At 45.3% G+C, this 11555-nt stretch overlaps 1 non-coding gene across 1 annotated transcript; it reads left to right on the plus strand.

Annotated features, from left to right (window-relative positions):
- The first annotated feature begins 684 nt into the window (after positions 1-684).
- LOC121088134 lies at positions 685-769 on the plus strand. The gene has a single exon (XR_005827840.1). It is a non-coding gene; the product is annotated as a small nucleolar RNA SNORD45 (small nucleolar RNA).
- Positions 770-11555: the final 10786 nt, after the last annotated feature.

The raw sequence follows: 11555 nt of genomic DNA on the forward strand, positions 1-11555 counted from the left end.
TTCTTTTCCTCTCTGCACCTGTATGTGCTGCTCAGGGTCCAGGGAGATATCTGGAGACAGGGGGCACCTCAGGAAGGTCTGTGTCCAAACAGGCACTTACTACTTTGGAATTCCTGACTTCCCCCAGGCACAGGAATCTCCCAAGGCAACACCACAACTGACCTTTTCTTGGTGTTTTTTAAAGGTGACACTGTGAAAGGATGGGGTAAGAAAACCTAGTGTCCTGAGCACATCATGTCCAGAGAAACATGTTGCCTATACACCTTCATTTGGGAGGAGGACAGGTGAGTACGTTGTGTTGACTTGTTTCAGTGCAGCTGTGCTTTTATTAAGAAGATTAACTTTCTCTTTGTTGTTGAGAGTTAGGGGTTGCTTTTTTTCTGAGAATTCTGCCCATCTGTTCAACAGTCATTGATCTGGTGCATGCTTTTCCCTTGAGGAAAAGGACGCTGTCTCAGTCTGATTTATTCACTGTGGCTCTCTCCATTGTAGAATAAATTTCTCACCATAAGGCTTTGGTGCTTCCAAATGGTGGCTTGGTTGTCTGCATAATGTATCTGTAGTCCCGTCTCACGGAACACGTTAATGGTGTTACAAATTATAAATAAGGTAGCTTCCGGCAGTATGAAGACAGTGTGTTGGGTTTGAAACCTTTGGGTAGGACAGAAGGAGGTTGCCATGCTGGGTCAGTGGTGAGTGCTGGCATGTGTAGTCTGATCTAGAGTTGATGTCTGTCACCACTCTAGCTCTAGAATTACTCTGAGACCCAGGGAACTCCAGTTCCCTTAAGCTGCAACCTTGGAGCTTTTCCAAGCAGTGGGATGAAATTCCTGTCACAAGCTCTAAGGCAACTTAAGGAGAAGGGGACACAGTTTGAGTTTTCCTCCATGTAGGCGTCAGGGAGGTACAGCTCTGAGCTTAGTACTGGCCACTACTAGGAGATGCTTTCAAGTGATCTGAGTGCGGCTCTGGCTACCCAAAGCTGGACAGGGTTGGCAAGTGCTGATGTAGAGTTTTGGTAGTAAACTTGGCTAGCCTGTCTTAACGAGCAGGCATGTTCTTTGTTTGCAAGCACCGTTTAGTCCCGCCTAGGCTTCCTGAGAGTTTGAAGGGCTGTGGCCACATCGTCCCTTGGTCACACACAATGAACGGTTGCCTGTGCATATTTGCTTTTTAAGGAGCATGTTGTGGTTATATTTTCTCTCTTTGCCTTTGCATTTGGGAAATAATGTAACAGTTACAGCTCAGCTGAAGGAGCGGGATACCTGATGTGGCAGAGAAGGAGGCGTGTTTTACTAATTTTTTGGTGTGCATCAGTTTGACCCCATATGACATTGTGTCAATGCTTGCAGCCAGGTTCCACTGTAGACGTTGACTTAGGGTATGAGTGACTCCAAGTGTGCTTTAGGGGAGAGCTCTGTTGGTATAGGTGTGCTGAGCAATTGTGCTGTGTGTGCAGCTGTTCTGGTTTGGCTTCCAGGTGTGAGCACGCAAAAGAAAACTGGCAAGTGTGGTCAGCCTTGCTGTAAAATCAGAACGGTTTCTGCTGCTGTCTGGATATCCGAGAGCCTCCTGAATGTTTCAGGCAGGCCAAGTGTTGTGCCCCAGTATGTCTGTGAGTCCACAGCTCTGCAGTTCCCTATAGGGGCACTACAGGTAAGCTTGTAAGATCCCAGAGCTCTTTGCAAGTGACACTAATGGAGTTTCTTTGGGTATATATTTGGATACAGTGCCAGCTGAAAAGGTATTGTTTCCTTACCTGCTCAGTGAGCATAGATCACTTGGGTGGTCATGGACACTTGTCATTTACTGAGGAAGTTTCCACCCGTTGGATGGAAAGGGAAACAGTTCAGAGGCACTGTTTAGGGTTTGGGTATTTTTTGCTTGTTGTAAAACCTGGGGTTTTTAGCATTTTGTTCCGTATCATCTGTTAAAGAAAATGTATTTTGAATTAAGAAATGTAAAGTGCTGAAGCAGCTGAGTGGCAGAATCAGGCCTCGTCCCTAGCGTAGCCCTAATCCAAGGCTGGTTCAAAACCCAGTCTAGTTAATTGGTGGGAGAACAGAGAAACAACAGATGATCAGTTTGTATACAGAGGTGCTCTCAGAAACACAGGTGGTTTTAGAAAAATTAGTATATTAGAATAGGAATTGCTTGTTCAAAGACTAAGCGCACTTGGAGGAGTGTGTGAGTTAAAGCAGGCAGAAAGAAGATCAAGATCCGAGGAGAAGCCTGGAACCGAGGAAGAGCCTGAAGCTAAGGAGATGAATCACCTGGGACAGTCAGTTGATGGATTTGCAGAACTGACAGGACCAAAGGAAACTCCTAAAACCTTCAGACATTGACTAATGATTTGATAAGCGTATATAAGCTGTGCTGTATTGCTTGGTTCTCTGCCACTCACTGGGGTGGTGGCCTGGCTCTGAGTTGTGACAAAAGCAAGCCCAGTATCTTATAAATATTTGTAAAGTATCCACATCTACGTAAATTTTTCCTTTAACAACAGCAATCGCTGGGGCTTATCCGTAGGACCCCACCACCCACCTGGCCCCCCCTGCACCTTGTGCCATGGGTTCCCCATGCTACTGGCTCTCCCTTGGTAATGGGGTGGGGGCATGGACAGAAAGAACCACCCAACCGTTAAAGCTGTCAGATGCAAAAGATTTAACCGCTCGAGCCATGCGGGTGGTTTTTGGTACGGAGGCAACAGGTAATAGTGGCTGGACTGTGAGTGGGCAAAGGGCAGAGTGAAGTGAACCCTGGAGCTGCAGTGAGCAGTTCCCGTGGCTGGGCGGTGTGAACTGGGCCGAGATCCTGGCCGGCGCTCGCCTGGCCAGTGCTCAGTACAGGGTTGGTGGAGCGCTGCTGCAGCCCTGGTGCCGCGCATTCGTGGTGGCGCCTCCCCACTTGGTGCTGCCAGCCGTTGAAAACGGCATCACGATCCCGTGCTGCCTGCGGGGTGGTGCTGCGGCGCCCGCTGCTGTGCCCATGGTAAGAAGCTACCGCTGCCGTCCCCTGAGCACGTTGCCCGAGCACGTTGCCTGAGCACGTTGCCCCGGGACAAACACAGCTTGTGGGTGCTCGCTGCTGCAACAGCCCCACCCCTAGCGAGAAGCCCCCCACCCTGGAGACCGCGGGGGTGTGGAGCGGCTGCGCCCCTCCATGGTTTCAGTTCCCCCTCGCTCGGCAACGCCAGGGCTCTGCCTTTGTGGGCCTCGAAGCTGCACACCTCTGTGCCAGGCCGCTTCTGCGTATGCACGGTTCGAGCCCCCTACGCGCTAGCGTCAGGCCAGTTCTGCGCATGCGCTGCCCTTAGATTGCCAGTAATACTACTGCGCATGCGCGAATCTCAATGCGTCACACACACACCCAACTGGGAGCCGCGGCCCGAGGCGTCAGGCCAGTTCTGCGTATGCGCTGTCCTGAGCCTTGCCAGTAATGCCACTGCGCATCCACCATGAAGGGAGTGACAGCGGGCCTGCAGAGAGGGCATTGGGGGGTACCAGTGGGTCAAAAAATGGACACGAGCAAGCAACCTGTGCTCGCAGGGCAGAAAGTTGACCATATCCTGGGCTGCATCCAACGAAGCATGACCAGCAGGTCAAGGGAAGCGATTCTGCCTCTCTGTTCTCATGAGACCTGCCTCGAGTACTGCATCCGGCTCCAGAGTCCTTGGCAAAGCAGGTCCAGAGGAGAGCCACAAAAATGATCAGAGGGCTGGAGCACCTCTCCTAAGACAGGCTGAGAGAATTGGGGTTGTTCAGCCCAGAGAAGGCTCCAGGGAGACCTTATTGTGGCCTTTCAGTACTTAAAGGGGGCTTATAAGAAAGATGGGGACAGACGTTTTAGTGTGGCCTGTAGCAATAGGACAAGGCTTAGTGGTTTTAAACTGAAAGAGGGTAGATTCAGACTAGATAGAAGAAATTTTTTATGATGAGGGTGGTGGAACACTGGGAGAGGTTGCCCAGAGAGGTGGCAGATGCCCTGTGCCTGGAAATATTCAAGGTCAGGTTGGACAGGGCTGTAAGCAACCTGATCTAGTTGAAGATGCCCCTGCTTCCTGCAGGGGGGCTGGACTAGGGGGCCTTTAAAGGTCCCTTCCAACACAAACCATTCTATGATTCTGTAAACTACCACTATCATTCTGGCCAATGTGTATTTATAGATATTTGAGGAAGTCCTTCACAACTGAAATTTTACTCTGAAAGTTCTGAATTGTCTTGAAATTCTCAAGAGCTTTTCTCCAAAACATCCCTTTCAGAGATACTGATATTCAGGTCCTAGACCAAACACCGTACCTGAGGTTGCTTTACAGCAGGGAAGCAAAGTTTTGTAGAACAAGTGAGGCTGAGAGACTGCCCAGACACATTCTCCTCCATGTTCTCCCACACCCATGTGGCAGCACCTTCAGAAAACGTTTTTCTATTTGTTCCTGATAGTTCTAAACATCTCTAACAAAATTTCACCATTGTCCTCCCTCCTGAAGCAGTGCTGCTGTTACCACAGATAGCAATGCAAAGATGTTCAAAGGAAATGGTCAGAAACACTTGGAAGCTAAAGGTCACAATAAGCAGGAAAAGAAAATACTTTACCATGTACATGAGACTGTTGGAAACTTTTTGCCGGTGTTTCCAGCTACCTGCAGGAGACAGTAATCTTTCATTAAAAGGCCTGAATCTACATAAATAAAGCAGTCATACCAGCAGTTGGATTTTCAAATTTTTTTTTAATAAGATAAACAATAAGTAAATCATTTTCATGGGTGACAATACCAGCAAATATTGTCCTAAAAGAGATATGAATTTCCCCTCTTCCTCACAGGCAGTCATGTGGAAAGTCATCATCACATACCTATGTTGACAACAACTGTTCTATGCAGAGTATTTTAGTGGACATAAAAATGGGAAGAAGGTGAAATTAAGTCTACTGGGAGGGAACTAACTGCTGCTGTAGGAAATACAAAAAGGTATCACAGAAAAGGAAGGAGAAAGTAACTGAGAGGGTCAGCCGGCAGGGTAAGAAAACCCTTAATGCAATAAACTACAGTGGTCCTATGTATGAAAACAAGCTGCATTCAAAAATAAAGCACTAAACTTACCACAAACATACACAGACCCAAAAAACCCCACCAAAATCTCCAAAATCCCCCAAAAGACAAAGGTAATTAGTATTTTAACCTTGAATATGAAAAGGATATAGATATTAGATGTCAGCCCTCCCTGACGCTTGCTAGCATTCATACATACCCTCCCCTGGAAGATTTCAATGCATCAAGCTCACATCCTACATTACACCTTTGAATGTCCGTGCAAACCTATCACATATGTTAACTGCGGACCCAATGAGAATGGAGATGCGCAGAAGTCCAAGTGCCTAACAAGGGCCCCCAGAAATTTCCCTAGTGACACCCACCCTTGGACCCTTGCTACCCACAGCACTCCCCTTTGAATCTTTCCTGCTCATCACACTTTGTGACAAAGCGTCCTGTAATGGTTCAGCACCCATGATGATGCTCAAAACACGATGTCTGGCCTCATGAGCGAAAGGGTAGGGTGTGTTTGTTTTTGGTTTTTTTTTTTTTTTTTTTCCCAGAAATAATGCTGTCTCCAGGAATAGTACACAGAGATGTAAAAAACCCTCCAGATTTTGAAATAAAAAAGTAAAAAAACCCCCAAAATTAGCCTGGGCCTGGCTGCTAGAATGTACTTGGGTACGTAACCTGCACATCCAAGCGTTTTGAGCTCGGTAACCTGCCAAATGTCAGGGTAGTTACATAGTCATCTGGTGTATCTTGTACTACGTTTTCATACACCAGTTGCAAAAAACGATCTCTTTAAGCATCTTCCAACCTTGACAATCAACTCCAATAGTCTTGCTTCCACTGGTTTTCTAAAGAAGGGAACATTTCACTCCCTCCAGCACCTCTGCTGACAAGTTGTCGGTTACTGTTATCTCCAGCACCCACTGGTGGTCTATGTTTTGAGATTAGAAGGGCAGGTGGGACAACCTAACCTCAAAGAAGCTGCCTCTTGATTTAAAGAATCAGTCACTAATATTTGAGTTAGCGGAGGTTATCTTTATTCGGCAGCGCTGGGTGCATGGGAGATCGCTCCACCAAAGTCACACACACCAAGGGGAGTTTTCAGTCCCTCCTTTATACAAGCAAATCATACCTATTCAATAACTTTCCAGGAAATTGTTTACATATTCATTACAATTCTGAGAATTCATTTACATATCTTGTGCCTGCGCAATGTCCTTGAGGAGTTGCCTCTGCGCAGACTCTATTCCTTAGCAGTCATGTTTAAAGTCTCCATCTTTGCCACGTTGCATGTACAACAGGAATCTAAGACCAGATGTCCTTTCTAAAGATAACCAACCCAAGGACTTAGCAGTCTGTGCATCTGTCATGTTGACAATAAGGGTCCTTGGACATTTCCTGACTTTTAGCTAAACATAGGTGCGTCATCCTTTAGATATGTGGTACAGCATTCACTATTCATTCCCCCCTTTTCTAACAGCTATTGTAAATTCTTTTACAACTACAGAAAATGATCATATCTTATGATCATTCTTCAACAGGACCAAACAAAACATTTAAGTAATATACATATTAATATTCCTAAAACTACTACAATAAGTATTATAACAAAAGCATGCTTTAACCATTCTAAATTAGGTAACCACGAAGTCAGTTTGTTCCATATAGCTTCAAAACTCCATGAGAAATCATCTTTAGTAATTTCATGCAAACTCTGAACCTTGTTCCATATCTTATGGATGTCTGTTTCAATTTGATTACTTTGGTTTATGTATACACAACAACTTTGGTTTATTATCATGCATACTCCCCCTTCCTTTAGGGTAATTAAGTCCAGGGCCATTCTGTTTTGAATTACCACCTTACTCAAAGATTTTACTTTCTGGTTCAATCAGCTGATTGCGTCTGTCGTTAGATTAAACATTTGTTCAATTTCTGCAGACATGTTTACCACGGTCTTTTCTAATTCACTAACTCCTAACCACGGAATAAACCCCCTAACAAAACTGTGGTATCCAGTATGTCTCAAAACAATGGGGTTTTCACTTCTCTTAACATGTCTCCAGACATTATGATAGAACACAAAAAAGCCACAACCAAGAAAAAAAAAAGAAGTCACCTCCTACCTTCTGTATCTCAGGATGAAAAGTTTCCCTTGGGCTCTTCCCAAATTTGTCATGACTCACAGCACTGAAACGCAAATGAAATACTGATTTATAGGAGAGCAAGTATACATTTCAACATTAAACCGCTAACTGGCTGTAGTTAGGACCGATTTAAAAAATAATCGTTCAAAGAGCCTTGCTTACGTGGAATTTTTTGTGGAATTCCCACAATACCACCTCTAAGACTTCCTAAACTTCTTTTGGGTTTTAAAAAGAGAAATAACTAGGACCCTGCATGGAGATCAGGTTTAAGTGTACTGTATTTACTTATAAAGCACAGAATTTTATTCCATCAACCTTCACTTTGGCTTTATACATAATCGTTGTGAGCGTTTTAGGAAGACTCAATAACCTATTCTATGTCATAAGCTTCTCTTCTATCTCTTTGAAAATAATTCAAGGCATGTCAAATGAAAAACGAGCTGTGCAGCATCAAGTTCACACCCCAAAGATCCACAAGCAAGATCAACTGCCTCAATCAACAGAAATACCTAATTTATAGCATTTCTTCTTAACTCGTGTTTCTACATGACTATTATTTTTGCCCATTTTTTTCCCTAGCATTAATTTCTGGAGCTGCACAGCACGCCACGGAGTGCCAAATGCAGTCTGTCTGAGGCACACTGAGCTGACACGGAGGTTACATCTGATGCACCTTTCCATCATTGCTTATGCTAGGCCACCATGCGGACAGGATTTCCCATAGTTCCCTTTGAAAGCAATTAAAATGCTAAAATTAATTTATAAAAATGCAGGTTTATCATGTAACTGAAATCCTTTGAGATAGTCTGTACCTAGACTCACGCTGTCTGTGAACAGGGTGAAATGGCAAAGGACTATCAACCAGGCCCAAGGGAAGGCTCAAAGGCTGTAAAAGCTAAAGAATAGTCAGGGAAGCGATTTTAGTCCAAGCCCAAGCGGGCAAAAGGAGATGACATTAGTCCTGCTGCCTGCAGGTGTGTGGGAAAATCACCTTGGGGTGGGGGGGGAATTCGAGAAAATTGCATCCTAACCAAAGTGTAGTATTATGGAAAGCTTTTTTAGGGTAAAATACAGCTATGGCCTTCAGGATGGTTGGCATGCACAGAATCCGTATCACCACAGTTCCCTAAGCAACACCTCCTGGCAGCTCAGCGCACGTGGATAGCGGTGATGAAGGATGGTGCAGCGTGGAGACACCATGGCCAGCCTTTCATGCTCCCTGCAGGAAAGGGAACCAGATGGCACCACACAGCTGATAAGCTGCACACCAGTTGTCACACGAAGAATCCAGGAGATGTCTGTGGCGAATGTCACCATAATGGTTGGCTCACTTTCCTCAGCTGAAATAATCTCATTGTAATACTAATGCACACCTCCATCTCAAAGATGCCTGCTTGCAAGGTACTACTGCGCCTCAGTAGGCACACAACACCAGTTAGTAACAACAATATGCATGACTAAAGTCACTCAAGCTCCACCTAAATGTGATGGAAATGGACTGGTCCTGGACTGAAATAAGTCCAAAGGCAGGGTGGGGTGGGGGGTGGGGGGTGGGTGGGCAGTGGGGGCGGGGCAGGGCTTGTCTAAATTCCCCGATTACCCAACTCTGATTCAGAGCTCACAAAGCTAGGTCAAGCTGACTCACTCTCTACAGTTGTTATGCAGGGTCTTCTCACCAAGGTAGTCAGCCTTGGGGAGGATGAGAAACAAAGAACAGGTAGTGAAAACAACGCTGTTATCTAGAGTTATGCAGAAAAGAAACCTTCAAGTGAGGAAAGTTCTAGCTACGAGAGGCCTCTTAGGGTTAGGGTTAGGGCCTCTTAGGGTTAGGGTTTGGGTTCGGGTTGGGGTTAGGGCCTCTTAGGGTTAGGGTTTGGGTTAGGGTTAGGGTTAGGGTTCGGGTTTGTGTTAGGGTTAGGGTTGGGTTAGGGTTAGGGTTAGGGTTGGGTTAGGGTTAGGGTTAGGGTTGGGTTAGGGTTAGGGTTAGTGTTTGGGTTCAGGTTCGGGTTAGGGCCTCTTAGGGTTAGGGTTAGGGTTTGGGTTAGGGTTAGGGTTCGGGTTCGGGTTAGGGTTGGGTTAGGGTTAGGGTTGGGTTAGGGTTAGGGTTAAGGTTAGGGTTAGGGTTAGGGTTTGGGTTTGGGTTAGGGTTCGGGTTCGGGTTAGGGCCTCTTAGGGTTAGGGTTAGGGTTAGGGTTTGGGTTAGAGTTAGGATTCGGGTTCGGGTTAGGGTTGGGTTAGGGATAGGGTTGAGTTAGGGATAGGGTTAAGGTTAGGGTTAGGGTTAGGGTTTGGGTTTGGGTTCGGGTTAGGGTTAGGGTTCGGGCCTCTTAGGGTTAGGGTTAGGGTTTGGGTTAGGGTTAGGGTTCGGGTTCGGGTTCGGGTTTGGGTTCAGGTTAGGGTTCGGGTTAGGGTTGGGGTTACGGTTCGGGTTCAGGTTCGGGTTCGGGTTCGGGTTAGGGTTCGGGTTCAGGTTAGGGTTAGGGTTGGGGTTAGTGTTAGCATTTGGGTTAGGGTTAGGTTTTGGGTTAGGGTTCAGGTTCAGGTTCGGGTTTGGTTTAGGGTTCGGGTTAGGTTTAGACTCAGGGTTCGGGTTAGACTCTTAGGGTTCGTGTTAGGGTTTAGGGTTAGGGTTACGGTTAGGATTAGGGTTAGGGTTAGGATTAGGGTTAGGGTTAGGGTTAGGGTTAGTGTTCGGGTTAGGGTTCGGGTTCGGGTTCAGGTTCAGGTTAGTGTTAGGGTTAGGGTTAGGAGTAGGGTTAGGGGTTTGGGGTTATGGTTAGGGTTCGGGTTCGGGTTAGAGTTAGGGTTAGGGTTGGTTAGAGTTAGGGTTAGGGTTAGGTACATGCCATGCACAGCTCAAGCAGAGAAGGTGCCAGGAAGCAATTCTGTTGGTTGTTCTCATACTGCCTCGGTAGCCAGATGAAAGGCACCACAAAAGTTGGGCTACCTGCTTTCTGGGCTGAGATGGTGAACTACTTACTGACTTTTGCACTCGGCCGGAGCCAAACTGCTCCACGGCACGCCCCATGCACAACTCTGCTGGGGAAGGTGCCAGGAAGGATTCTGTTCAGTAGTTCTCCTGATTATATGGAAGCGAATGCAACAGCTACAAACCGGCAAGTTGTGACATGTTTGACAGTGATAAATGTTGGTGAGAGTTGAGCAGTCAGGTAAAGCCTATTCAAATAAAATGTATGTTACTGCAGTACTCCAAAACCCCATTAGGATTATGAAGTGGGGCCCATTTTCTTGTATGTGGGAACTATATCTGTGGTAAGTGATGACTGAGGAGGCTTTAGGTGTAATGGTGGAAAGGTTGGTGTGATGTCATAACAAAAGGGAGTAACTTCATCCTTGAATCTATGTATGGTATAGTAATGAACAGGAATTGAGACATTATTTCATGTCATTAATGAGACAGATGCTGAAATATTATGCTTAGTTCAGTTCTCATAATCTTAAGTTCTTGGAAAACAGTATGTAACACAGAGAAGAGGCATAAAAGTTGAGCTTGGGAAAACAGGTTTTACAATGCAAGAGTTTCAAATTGGTGTCTTTCAAGTTTGTCTGAAAGGTAAGAGATCATCTTAAGTTAGTTGGTGTAGTATTTTATAAATTGATTTTAACAGGAACTGACATTTATGCAAAAGACATATGTGAAGAACCTATTGCTGAACACTAAAACCATTCACATTTAAAAAAAAAAGTGAAACTGAGATCTAAGTGAAGGCAGTTAGCCAATGAAACAACTTCTAAAAGAAGTAGAACATCTGTCCCCTTTGCTTTTGCATCAAAACTGGATTCATTTCTAGGTGGTGTATTCAGGTCTAAATTTAGCCTAAGTTACAGGTCTCTGAACTACAGCGCAGAGAAATCCCCCATAGACAGCATTCTCAAACGAGAAATAAATGCACGTATGATTTTGTTACATATACAAACACATAACATTAGGCATTATATGTTGGTGATGTGGTAATGTGATGGCTATTTAACAATGATCCTTCTTCATCAGGAGAAACAGGATTTCTCTTGTTTGGAGATAGACACAGCTTTGAGGTTAATCCATTTCTTCAGCCAGCTTACATTTTTCTGGACTCTTCAACTTCAGCCATGGCAATTCATCTAAAAAGTAAGCATCATATCTTTCCCTTTTCACATACGCAAATACGATTTTTAAAAAACACAGAAACAACCAAAGGAAAGCGAAGCCAGATACCATTAATGATATTCACAGAGGAGGAATGTATCCCTTAGTCCTCAGAGCAGACTTTAGGGGACAGAAACAGCAACCAATTGTTACCGGTATTTATCCTAGCTAGTGCTAGCCAAGTGGGAAGTCCTCATTCTGTAAGAGTACCTGGTGATAC

Source organism: Falco naumanni, chromosome 4 (assembly GCF_017639655.2).
Source record: "Falco naumanni isolate bFalNau1 chromosome 4, bFalNau1.pat, whole genome shotgun sequence".
NCBI lineage: Eukaryota > Metazoa > Chordata > Aves > Falconiformes > Falconidae > Falco > Falco naumanni.